Source organism: Ictidomys tridecemlineatus, chromosome 3 (genome assembly GCF_052094955.1).
Source record: "Ictidomys tridecemlineatus isolate mIctTri1 chromosome 3, mIctTri1.hap1, whole genome shotgun sequence".
Classification (NCBI taxonomy): Eukaryota; Metazoa; Chordata; class Mammalia; order Rodentia; family Sciuridae; genus Ictidomys; species Ictidomys tridecemlineatus.
The window spans coordinates 59,630,968-59,643,476 of NC_135479.1; the positions used below are offsets into that span (position 1 = coordinate 59,630,968).

At 43.3% G+C, this 12,509-nt stretch overlaps 1 long non-coding RNA gene across 1 annotated transcript in view; it reads left to right on the forward strand.

The window, feature by feature from the left end:
* The window catches only part of LOC120884221 (uncharacterized), an 87,582-nt gene that overhangs the window by 53,404 nt on the left and 21,669 nt on the right, over positions 1-12,509 (forward strand). The gene's annotated exons all lie outside the window — the stretch shown is intronic.

The window sequence follows — 12,509 nt, forward strand, 5'->3', positions numbered from 1 at the left end:
GGCTCTCTCTAGTCCAGCAGGGATGTCCACAGAACAGGGCAGAGGAGAGTGTGGCTGCAGAATCCCTAATCAAGACCTCCGGAGACCAGGCAGGAAGCAGATCTAATTTTATTGCTCAGTTACCATGTATATATACTCAGGCAGCAGCTAAGCAGATTAGAGGCAGCCACCAATGCAATTTCTGCTAACTGTGCTTGAGGTGAGGAGAGGCCGTGGAGCAAGTGCAGGGACTGCAACACATGGCCTCATGTCCTGGGCTGTGGCTATGGGGTAAGCAGCCTGCCGCTCACATGAGGGGAGTGCCCTGCCACTCAGACGCCCTTAACATATTCCATGTATGCAGGACTCCATGCACTTGTCCCCACAGGAGACATTAATTTCTTAAAGGCTTTGTTTTCCTTTTTAATGTAGAAAATTTGGTGTGTGTATTTTATTGTGACTGGTGCTGATTCTAAAGCAAGGGCTCCAATCAGAGTCATTGGCGATGCTGGAGGGACTGCCATCATTGTGGTGTGGAGACCTTACTTTTTTGTTATTTTTAATTGTGGAAGGTACCACTGTTATGCGATTGACTCATTTATTAACTGTGTACATATAAAAGGCCTGGGGGTGATGGTGTGGCCAGACGACCCTCACATGAGTTGGTGCCTTGTGTTAAATGTTGACTTTGGCTTCCAAATTGAAAAAATGCTACTTTGGTCATTTATTAAAAGATTGGTAACTGTTCAGTTAAATAATGTGCAGCTGTTCATGGGGCTAATGTAGAACATTGTTTTACAGTAGGGTACAAAATTGACAACTTCTCCAAAACACACGTCAGAGGCCTGGGGTGGAGCTCAGGGACAGAGCATATGTTTAGCATGCAGGAGGCCTTGTGGCCCACCATCACACACACACACACACACACACAGCTTGTTCTCTTGCTCTCTCTGACTCTATCTCCCTCTGCCTCTCTCACCTCCCAGAAATCAAAGATTTTCTCACACTTCATAAAACCAATGCACATGAAGAGTACACTTGCTGCCTGATTAAAGAGGACAAGAATGAGCACCTGTGGACTCACTGCTCCACTTGAGAGGGCCATGAGGCCAGGTGCCCTGGACACATTCCCTGGGCTTTCTCTAACCTCTTTCTTTTTCCCACATAGAGGTTGTCACTAGCTGGAGACTTGTCCACTCTTGTCCTCACTATTCTTTACAGTCTATGGTAAGAACATGTTTCTTAGTGCTTTATTATTTTTGCTTGGCTTCTTGTTGCTGTTATCACAAATGATTTCTCTGTGTGCTCTTTAGTTCAGCACTGTTATTGAGATTTACTGGCTCAATGACATGGAGCTGGACATTACTATTTTTCACTGTTGTATCATATTCCCCGGTGTAACTGTAACACACCTGATTTATCTGTTCTCCATGCATTGAATATAGAGGATTTTTTCTATTTTAAAATAATACTGGTTTCAGCAAGATGGTTGTGGGTTTGCAGGCAGCCTTAATCCTCAGAAATTGAACAAGATCCTTTCTAAAAATTCAAAAGGAATAGGACCAGGGTAAAGAGTACCTCTGGGTTCAACATCCAGCAGCAACAACAACACCATCAAAAAAATTAGACCTGTATGGCATTTACCCTGCTAAATAAACTTTATCAGTCCCTTCCAACATTATGTGACCAAAGAGAAATGAGACTGCACTGATTTGAAAAATGCAGACTAGGCATATCCCGGGCTAGAATGATGAGGGGTTGCTGGAGGGGAGATGGGAGTGGTTGTGGGTACCAGATTAGGAAAATGTTCTGGAACTACATAGTGGAGATAGGTGCAGTGTTCTGAGAATGTACTTCATGCCAATAAACTGAATCTTTAATAAACTATTTAATTTGAGAAAACCAATATTTAAAAAATATAAGTCAATACATACAACAAAAAGAATGAAAAAATAAATGCCAGGAGAGAGCAAGAGCAGCTCTGGCATGGGAATAGGTATAAGGGGGAGCTGAGTGGGTTTCGCTGGCTGAGGGGCCACCAGGAGCTGCTGGCCTGGAGATGACATTTCAGACATTTCCAGCTGTAGTGCTCTCCCAGATGGTGGAAGTTGGCCAGTTGTCTCCTCAGTCACCAGAAGTGGCCCTGCATGTGCAAGCAGAGTAAAAGTTGCCAACTATCCATGTTCCTTCCAGGGACAAAATGCTTTCCACTGCCTTCCTCAGAGATCCACACACAAACCCAGTCCTTGAGAGTGTCCCCAGAATGCATGCAGAGAATGACAGCTGTGCTTCTCATTGTTTCTGCCCCGCCCATGTTTCTGGAAGATGTGCTTTGCATGTCCAGCCCCGTCCCATCCCCATATGCTCACCCACCACCCAGACCTTCTCACGTTTGGCCTCTCCCTCCATGGGCTCTGGGTTTTCAATAAAGCCCAGGATGTGATGGTCTTCATCCTCCAAGTCATGGCCTGTCACATAGACATGGCAATGGATTTTTTGAGCAGGGTTATGAAGCTGCTGTAACCCAATGAGTGAGGAGACCACCCTAGAGGAATGAGGGGAGAACAGCAGCCTGAGAGGCCTGGCCTTTCTGACCATGAGGTTGGTCTTCTTGGCACCCCAGTGTTCAAAGGAGCCAGTTACAGGACTCACAGCTGTATATGACCCTGTCACTCTGCGCAGGGCCTACCTTCTTCACATTACATCCATCTCCTCTTCGGTGGAGGAACTGGAGGGGTTGGACGTGAAAGAGGAGACATCATCTAGGCAGTCTGGCTCTAGGGTGTCCTCCAAGCTCTCTAGGGACTGTGCCTGAAACATATATAACATGCTGCTATCATCTACCTCTGTAGCCACCTCTCCCTTCTGGAATGGGAAATGGAGGAGATGGAGAGTCATTGGCTGAGGTGTGACCCACCAGATGTATCTGGGGATGGTGTTCAGTGCAAAACCCTAAGGGGTTTGTTCCAGAGGGGGACAGGAGAGCCCCATCACCACAATGGCTGGCAGAGTTCAAGTGGAATTGCTGAGGTATAGTTGACTACCTCAGCAGCTTCAGGCTAGTTTGTTATATGACAAGAGGTGGCATCTCTGTGCATTAGGAGCATTATCCCCTGAGTCCCACCAGCACATCACCTTCTGGAGATGAGAAAACAGGCTCATCCCAGGCAGTTCTTGTGTGAGGACACCCAGGACACCATTCTCTGTGATGCTGTCAAAGTGGCTCAGGAGGGAACGAGGTCAGGTCCCAATGCTGGGAAAGGCTGAATGGCTGTGGAAACTGAGTCCACCTGGAAGGTGGTAAAGTGCTGGGGCCCCCCAACACCTGTTCTGAGACTGTGGGGTGTGTTCCTTGAGACAGCAAGTGACATAGAAATGGACCAAGTAGCAAAGTTCCCTGGATGTTTTGGCTAAATGTCCCCCTACTAATCCTGTTAATGTGTAATACTTGTGTGGAAGGACAGGCAGTCCACTGCCACCCAGACACCTGGGTCTAGGAGTTATAATCAGCTGAAGGGTGGAATGCAAAATCTTCAGATTAAGGAAGTGAGAGTGTCAGTGTTGCTGTTGTGATGTTATCTCTAATATGGGGACAGTGACCTTTCATTTGGCCAAGGCCAAGGCTGGCAGAGAAGGTGGGGATGGGTGCGGAGTTTGTGTTCAGATTCCTTATGGTTCAGGACTCTGCCCCTCCACCTTTCAGCCCCACAAGGAATGTTTTCAGGGTGGTGTCTGGGCTCAGTGTCACCTTCTGTTCCTCTCTAGGCCTGGGCTGTGGAGGCCTCCCTGCTCCCACACTCACCCTGAGGCCATGCTTGTCCCCATGGTTGCTCGGCCCTGGCCCTTCCAGCACTGGTCTTGATTAGAAGCCCCTGTTGCTGTCCTCCATGAGAACCTGTGGAGAGCAGGTAAACAGAGAGCCTGGAAGCTGGCAGGGAGCCCCTGATCCTGCCTAGCCTCTGTTCAGGGTGTTTCTGCCCTAGTGGTGATCTCCCCAAATCTCACGCAGACCCTGTGACCCAGAGTTCTACCCTAGGAAGACAGGAGATGGCACTAGGGGCCAGAATGAGGCCTAGACACTCCCAATCCCCACCTCCAGCCCTGTCCTGGGGATGACCATGACAGGACATCTGCCTCACAATCTCCCAATAGCTGATCCTGCCTTAGCTCCCTGTTCCCCCAAACTCAGGAGGAAGGCATTTCAGGGTTTCTCACGGTGGTGGATAGTCTCTGCCTCAGTGGCCCTGGATTGTTGCATGTGGGCCTGCCTTGTCTGTTTATGCAAGGGCAGAGGTGCTGGGAGCAGGATCTCCACCAGCACCTCATTCTCACCATGATGTTTCATATGTGAGGTGTCCTGGGGTTGGGATCTGGGGAAGGGGCTGTGCAGCCATAGGGGGAGCTCTGGTGGTGTTGCCTCCTAAATAGTTGGCCTCCACAGGGGAAGCAAGAACACATGCTTTTGCATCCAAAGTATTTCACAAAATGAGCTGGGGAGGAGACTGTTGCTAGAATGTGGGTGCCTGATTCCTGGGTTCCAAGTTCTGTTGGCATCTATCATGAAGGAAGGAAGGACATGACTTGGGGTTTGTGGTCTGACCCCTCCTCCAGAGAAGCCCACATATGTCCCTCTGGACTATTGTTGCCCCTCCTCCAGTCCCATGACATTTCCATATGAGTCCACAGCCATTTATAACACCTGTGGGCCTCACAATTCCTGGTCTTTACCCTGTAAACTGTATCACTCACCCCCTCCCTATCTACTTCCAATCAGGAACTGATCTTCCCAGAGGTCTTGTCATTGGTATTTTGTTTGGAATTGCATTAAATCTGTGTAGTGCTTTTGGTAGTATGGTCATTTTGACAATATTAAATCTGTCTATCCAAGAACAAGGGAGATCTTTCCATCTTCTAAGATCTTCTTTAATTTCTTTCTTTAGTGTTCTGTAGTTTTCCTTGTAGAGATCTTTCACCTGCTTCATTGATTCCTAAGGATTTTATTTTATTTTTTGAAGTGAAAGTTTAATAAAATAGGTACTTGTCACTCCGTTTTTCTATTTACTTAACAAAACACTGTTGAAATCTTAAGAACTGTTTGCTAATCTTGTTCCCAGAATGTGCTGTCCCCAACTGTGAACTGTTGTTAATCTTGTTCCCAGAATGAGCTGTCCCCAATTGCCAAACTACAAAATGTAACTTCCCTCCCTGCCCTCTCCAAGGAAAGTATATAAGCTCTGCTTAAGCTGTTCTCAGGGCTCTATCTCTCTTTGCTCTATTCAAGTGAGCACTGAGCCCCAGCGTGCTGGTCCCCAAATACACCCTTTTTCTGTTGCATGAGGCAGTCCCTTGATGGTCTCTTCCTCTGATGTTTCGCTGGTCCCTTACAGAAGCTATTACAAATGGGATAGTTTTCCTAGTTTCTTTTTTCAGAGGATTCATTAGTGATGTACAGAAATGCATTTGATTTATGAGTATTGATTTTATACCTTGCTAATTTTCTGAATTTATTTATTAGTTCTAGAAGTTTTCTGGTGGAATTTTTCAAATTGTTTAAGTATAGAATCATGTGATTAGCAAATAGTGATTTAATTTTAATTTCTTTCATCTGTCTAAGTGCTCTGGCTAGAGTTTCAAGGGCTATGTTAAATAGAAGTGGTGAATGAGGGCATCCCTGTATTGTTCCAACTGATCTTTCCAGAGGTTTTATGGATTGTGTTATAAGGCTTTCACATCTGTTGCAGGAGTCACAGAGAGCTGTTTTATATTGGGAGGGTCAGGACCAGTCTTTGGGAGCTACTGATCAGCCACATAGCTGCAAACCCTGTTCCCAATTAGTGGCTGTGGGGAAGTGGGAGAGTTGAGGACTGTAGTTAACTTAAAAAAAATGTTAGGTGAGCGCTCTACCACTGAGCCACAATCCCAGCCCTGTAGTTAACTTGATATTGCTTCTAAGCCTCTGCCAGTGTCCCAAGCTGAGTGTTGCCCCAATTAAAGATGGTGACCAAGGTGTCCCAAGGTGGAGGTGGCTGGTTTCAGAGATGAGGTGTCAGGTTGGCCTGAGAGGTGGCATTGAGTGGCATGTTTGAAGATGCAGCTCTGGGTGTGCAGTGTTGTGGCTGGAAGCTATCTCCAGACCCTGTCCAGTGTCCCCAAGTGCAGGGAACTATAGCAGTGGTTGGAGTATCCTAAGATGGAGACTACTGTGGGAGCCCCAAGCTGGTAGATGGGGGTCCACATGGGAGTGGCTACCAGGGGTCCTGAGTAAGAGTGGCAGACTGGGGTCCTGAATGGGAGAGGTAGCCAAATGTTTTCTCTAATATGCAGATGCTAATTCACAATAATTGGTTGGGGGCTCTAGAGAAGAATACCATTACCTTAGATTAGGTAGAGGGAAGTGAAAGGAGGGGAGGGGAAGGGATGTGGGGATAGGAAAGATCATAGAACAAAACAGACATTATTACTGTATGTATTTATGTGACTGTATGACCAATATGATCCTACAACATATATACTCAAAAAAATGAGAAATTGTATCCCATCTATCTATACAAAACTTCATAAATGCATTATACTGTGATGCATGATTAATAAAAAGAAATAAAAAATTTTAAAAAAACACGTTGGGAATCAATCTAACAAAAGAGGTGAAAGACATCTACAGTTAAAATTATAGAACACTAAGAAAAACTATTGAATAATACTTCAGTAGATGGAAAGACCTCTCATATTCTTGGACAGGAAGAATGAGAATGAATATTGTCAAAATAGCCATACTTCCAGTGCAATTTCCATCAAAATTCCAATGATGTTCTTCACACAACTGGAAATATCAGTTATGAAATTGATTTAGAAAAATGAGACCCAGAACAGCCAAAGCCTTCCTTAATGAGAACAGAAAAGCAGGAGACATCACAATACAGGACCTGAAATTATCCTATAGAGCTATAGTAAGAAAGAGAGACTAGCACCAAAACAGGCATGAAGACCAATGGAGTAAAGATGCAGTGAGAACCCCACATAAACACGATTATTGCATACTAGACAAAGGTGCCAAAAACATACATTGGAAAAAAGATAACCTTTTTAATGAAAGGTGCTGGGAAACCTGGAAATCCATATGTAGTGGAATGAAATGTAACCTTTATCCCTTATCCTGCACAAAACTCAAAGTGGATCAAAGACCTAGGATTTTGACCAGAAACCCTGCAACTCCTAGAAGAAGACAATGTAGTCCCAACACTCCAACATGTATGTTTGTTCAGAAACTGACTTCGTTAACAAGACTCTGAAAGTGAGAAAAGTAAAATAAATAAATAAATAGAATGTCATTAAATGAAAAATCTCTTTCACAGATTTGCGGGTGTAGCTCAGTAGTAGAGTGCTTGCCTAGCACATGTGACGTACTGGGTTCAATCCCCAGTGCTACAAGTTATTGTGGCTAGCTACAACTTTTTAAAAAACCATTTTTTCAAGGCTTCTTTACATAAAGAAACAATTATGAGTGTGAAAGAGGGCCAACTGGATGGGAGAAATATTTTACCACCTGCTCCTCAGATGGAGCATTAATATCCAAAAAATAAAAAAGAACTCAAAAAGGTTAACACCAAAACAAATAAAACAACAACAGCAAAAGGTAAATAATCCAATCAATAAATGGGCAAAAGAAGAAATGCAAAGGTCAACAAATTTATGAAAAATTGTTCAATTTTTCTAGCAATTAGAGCATTGCAAGTTAAAACTACACTGAGATACCGTTTCACTCCAGGCAGAATGGCAATTACCAAGAATACAAGTAACAACAAATGTTGGCGAGAATGTGGGGAAAATGGTACACACACACATTGTTAGTGGGGACTGCAAATTAGCACAATCACTCTGGAAAGCAGTTGGGAAAAAATTAAAAATGGAACCTTCATATGACCCAGTTACCCTACTCATCAGTATATATCCAAAAAATTTAAAATCAGAATCCTACAGGAGGCAGCCACATCCATGTTTATAGCAACACAATTCACAATAGCCAAGGTATGGAGCCAACCTAGATGCCCTTCAACAGATGAATGGATAAAGAAAACATGGCATATATACACAACAGATTTTTATTCAGCCATAAAGAAGAATGACTTTATGGAATTTATCAGTTAATTGATGGAACTGGACACTATCATACCAATGGAAATAAGCCAGTCCCCAAAAGTTAGAGGTAGAGTATTTTCTCTGATATGCAGAAGGTAATCCAAAATAAAGAGGGGAGAGGATAAAAAAAGAATAGAAGAAAGAGCAGTGGAGTAGACAAAGGGGCCTAAAGGGGAGGGCTGGGATAGGGAAAGACAGTGCAGTGAATCTGACCTAGCTTTCCTGTGTACATGTGTGACTATCATTAGTGATAGTGAATCTCATTATCATGCACATGCACAGGACACTAATTACAAAAAAAACTATAAACAAATAGCAGAAATATCAGTCAAGTAGAAGGAAGGGAACATGGAGAGGGAGGAGGAGAGGAGAAGAGGAAGTACTGGGGACTGAATTAGAACAAATTATATTCCATTGCTTTCATAATTAGGTCAAAATGAATCCTATTGTCATGGATAACTGAAAAGAACCAATGAAAAAGTAATATGAATATGGAACTTTTTTGTGTACTATATAAACAATTTCAGGGAGATTTGGCATAGCACCCATAATCAAATTGATTTTATAGTAAAACATTTTAAATATGTATTTACAAAACTATTAGTTTAGTCGGTTTGTTGGAATTCAAGTCAGGGAGAACCAGAACCAAGGACTTGGCCTTGGATCAGAAGCGTGTGGAAGCCAAGAGAATGCAGAGGAAAGTGTGTCTGCCATGGAGATGCAGGAGCTGGCACCATTGAGCCTTGGCTCTGAGCACTTCAACACTGGCGCTTCAGCTGGAAGATGCAGGTCCTCTTTTAAATCTGTTAGCTCCACAGGAGGCAGCTTACAGGGAGTTTCTGCTTGTCAATCAAGCAACCAAAGTCTTGCTTCTCTGACTGTGAAAGCACCATTCTGCAGTCTTCAGCAAGTGCCTGATGTGAAGTTATTAGTGGAGATTAAGAGTCGAGCTCTGGCTCTCAGTCCCAGAATTGTGCAGTGGGTGCCGCAGTCTCTGCATGTATCTCTTTTCTAAAATGTGATTTTCTCAGTCAGTCATATTGGTGCTGCTGACAGAAAGACCCTTCCCAGCTTCATGGGGTTGGAATGGTTTCCAGAGCTCTATTCTGGTTCTCTTGGACTAGGGGTGTTGCCAGGGAAGCCTCAATATTGGAACTCAATGGCCCAGAGGCCTCAGCTCTCCAGTCCTCAGGGGCAAAGCTTCTCACAAATTCCTTTGTTAGGAAGAAGTTTGGCTGGTTTAAGCAACTTGTAACCCCCAACCCTGCTTACCACCTCCATCTTTCCTCCAAGGAGACTCTTGGGAGCTGGGTGGAAAGGCTGGATCTGCTGCAACACCACGGTGAGGAAGAGCGGGGTTGGTGGCATCACCATGCTCTTCACAGAGTACTTCACCCTCTGCTGTAGCTGGAGCTTCTGGCCTCTGAAGGTGCAGCACTGGTGTAAGTAAACGTGGCCTGGATACCACTGAAGTCAAAGCTTTGGAGCCTTGGGACTCAGGGTGATGCCTGCACAGATGGGAGAGGGACTTAAGGAATCCAGTTACTGAAATCTTAAAAAAAAAAAAAAAGTCGTTTCCCTTGCCCACCTTCCACCAAAACACAAATAAAAAATCATATTAGAAAACATTTTATTCACATTAAAGATCATATATTGATATTTGGAGGAGTGTTGGGGACTGGTCCAGGACTTCATACTCTGTCACTGGGCTACACTCCCATCCCTGAAACTGCCTTTTTAAAATTTTTTTAAATTTTTATTATTGGTTGTTCAAAACCTTACATAGTTCTTGACATATCATACTTCATGCATTTTGAAGCTGCCTTTTAAGTTGACAGTTTTCTGTAAAATCTCATGGCATTACTATAAATGAAGATTGGTTGTTTGAACTTTCTTCAAAGAATCTTATCCCATGTGGGGTTTTTCTAATATAACCTATTTTTCAAGAGAGCTGTCCCAATGATATTTTTACCCCTATAAAAATGCATTTTAAAAACAAGACTAAAGTACATCACACTACACTAATACATGCAACAGCCTTTTAGGTGTAACCATAAGACTTTTTCAAACTCAAAAATGAGGGAAAGAACACAGAGATAGGAGTAAATTCTGGATAGGATAAAATTTTGGCTCTAGTGAAGAGTCAATTTAATTTTGGGGGTGGGAGGTATCTGGATATTTGATTGACTTTTTCTAAAATAAAATTATGTATTCTTAGTTTTCTCGGTATTTCTAGTTGTAATTTTTTTTAATGATTTGTAGTGCTGGTGATGGAATGCGAAGCCTTTTGCATTCTAACAAAGTACTCTAGCCCAGTGATGGAAAAAATATCTGCTATAAACATATTTAGCATGGTCTAAGATTTATTCTCTCAATTGGTTAAATGATTTGAAAAAATGAAATCTCATGAATGATTATAAATTATGAATAATCTATGATTAGTTACTAAGGAAGTCTTTTAGATATTATTTCATGAAGGAATCATTAAAAGAGGTATTCAATTATTAGAAATAGTTTCAAAATATTGTGTTTACAATAATTATAATCACTAATTCATATTAATTATGCCAAATAATGAGATTCACTATGAGATTTCCATATATGCATATAACATGCTTTGATCACATCCTCCTTCGCTATTATCTTCTGTAACCCCTTCACTGTAACCGTGGTAGTCTTCTCCTTCCCTGAAGGTCCCCCTATCTTTCATGTTGTCTTCCCCAGAGCTCAGAGTCCACAGGAAAGAACATCAACACTTGTCTTTCTGAGTGTAACTTCTTTAGACATGATGATGACCAATTCCATTCACTTTCCTGCAAATGACCTTTCATCTTCTTAATGGATGGGGCTGGGGATATAGCTCAGTTGGTAGAATGCTTGCCTTGCATGCACAAGACCCTGGGTTTGATTCCCAGCACCAAAAACCAACCAAACAAACAAACAAAAAAACCCCCCAAAACCCACCTCTGGCCCAAGTGTTTCTTGACAGTTCCTCTATCTGGCTTCCTAGGGGCTAGACCAGAAGGTCTGGCTCCTCCCCTACGGCCAGGCCACGCCCAAAGTCCCAGCCACAAGCCTGTAGCCCCGCCCCGCGCCATCCTGGCCTCTGTGTTGCTGAAATGAGGTTCTTTCCTGTGGAACCACTGTTTTGCTGTTGGAGACACCGCCTGTAGAGCTGTGGGTTTCTTCCTTTGACCGCTGAGAGTGAGTCGAGGCTGGGGTCGGGGATGGGGTCAGGGCAGGTAGGCTGGCAGGTGAGTCAGTGCGGATTGAGGGCCTTAGGGAGCGCAGGTGCACGGGGCGGGGAGTTCCATAGCTCAAAGGGCCAATGTCCCAAGGGGGAGGCAGAGGGTACCAAGGGAGACTCCAGTCTTGTGCTGCCAGTCAGCCTGTGGCTTGCTCCCTCCTTCCTTCTCCACTGGGTTGGCAGGGACCAGGGTCTACCATGGTGGCCTCTCTAGGAGCTTTGAGGGAGGCAATTCCTCATTATGGGACCTGCAGCAGAGCAGTCCCAAGCCAGCATGGGATCCAATCTCATCTCCCATCTGTAATGTGCACCTGCTCATAGGGGATTTGCTATGATTTGAGAGTTGGGTGGTGGGTGTAAAAGAGTGAGGTTATAGTACAAGTAAAGTTGCTAGTCCAATGAGTATAATTAATGAGATGAATATTAAAGGTACATCCCTTTGGATTATGTATTATCATCATTTGCTTTAGAAAGAGCTGAATTAATCATTGCTGAAATGAGACTAGTTGATTATTGATAAGTCGATTAGGCGAAGGCAGTAAAATATTGGGGAGTGATCAAATGAGGATATCGGTAGGTAATCCTATTATTGTAGGGGTAATGAAAGAGGCAAAAAATTTTTTTGTTCATTTTTCTTCTCTAGAGGTCTTATGTTCAATCAATTTCAAATATTTTGGTGAGGGGTTAAAGGAGGGGTATGAATGGCTTGAGATTAAATAAGATAAATAGGGTGAAAATTATTGAAATAATGGTAATAAGTCATGTTGATGTATCCAGTTGGGGCATCTTGTTATGAGGAAATTTAAGCTTCTAATCTTGAACTTAAAAGGTTAATGGTTCATGGAGAATTTATAATATTGATGAAGATTAGTTTTCAATGTGTTTCAGTGGAACTAATTCGAGGACAATTGGCATGAAGCTGAGATTAGATCCACAGATCTCTGAGTCTTGTCTGTACTGTAATCCTGGCCATGTTGATGTTAGGGAAGCTTGGGTAAGTCAACCTGGAATGGCATCTGTTTTTAGTCAGAGGGATGGGCCTGCTCAAGAGTAAAGCACATCTTCTGATGAAATTAACATGCGAACTGATAATTCTATAGGTAGAACTACTCAGATATCAACTTCTAGAAGTTGTAATTCTCCAGGT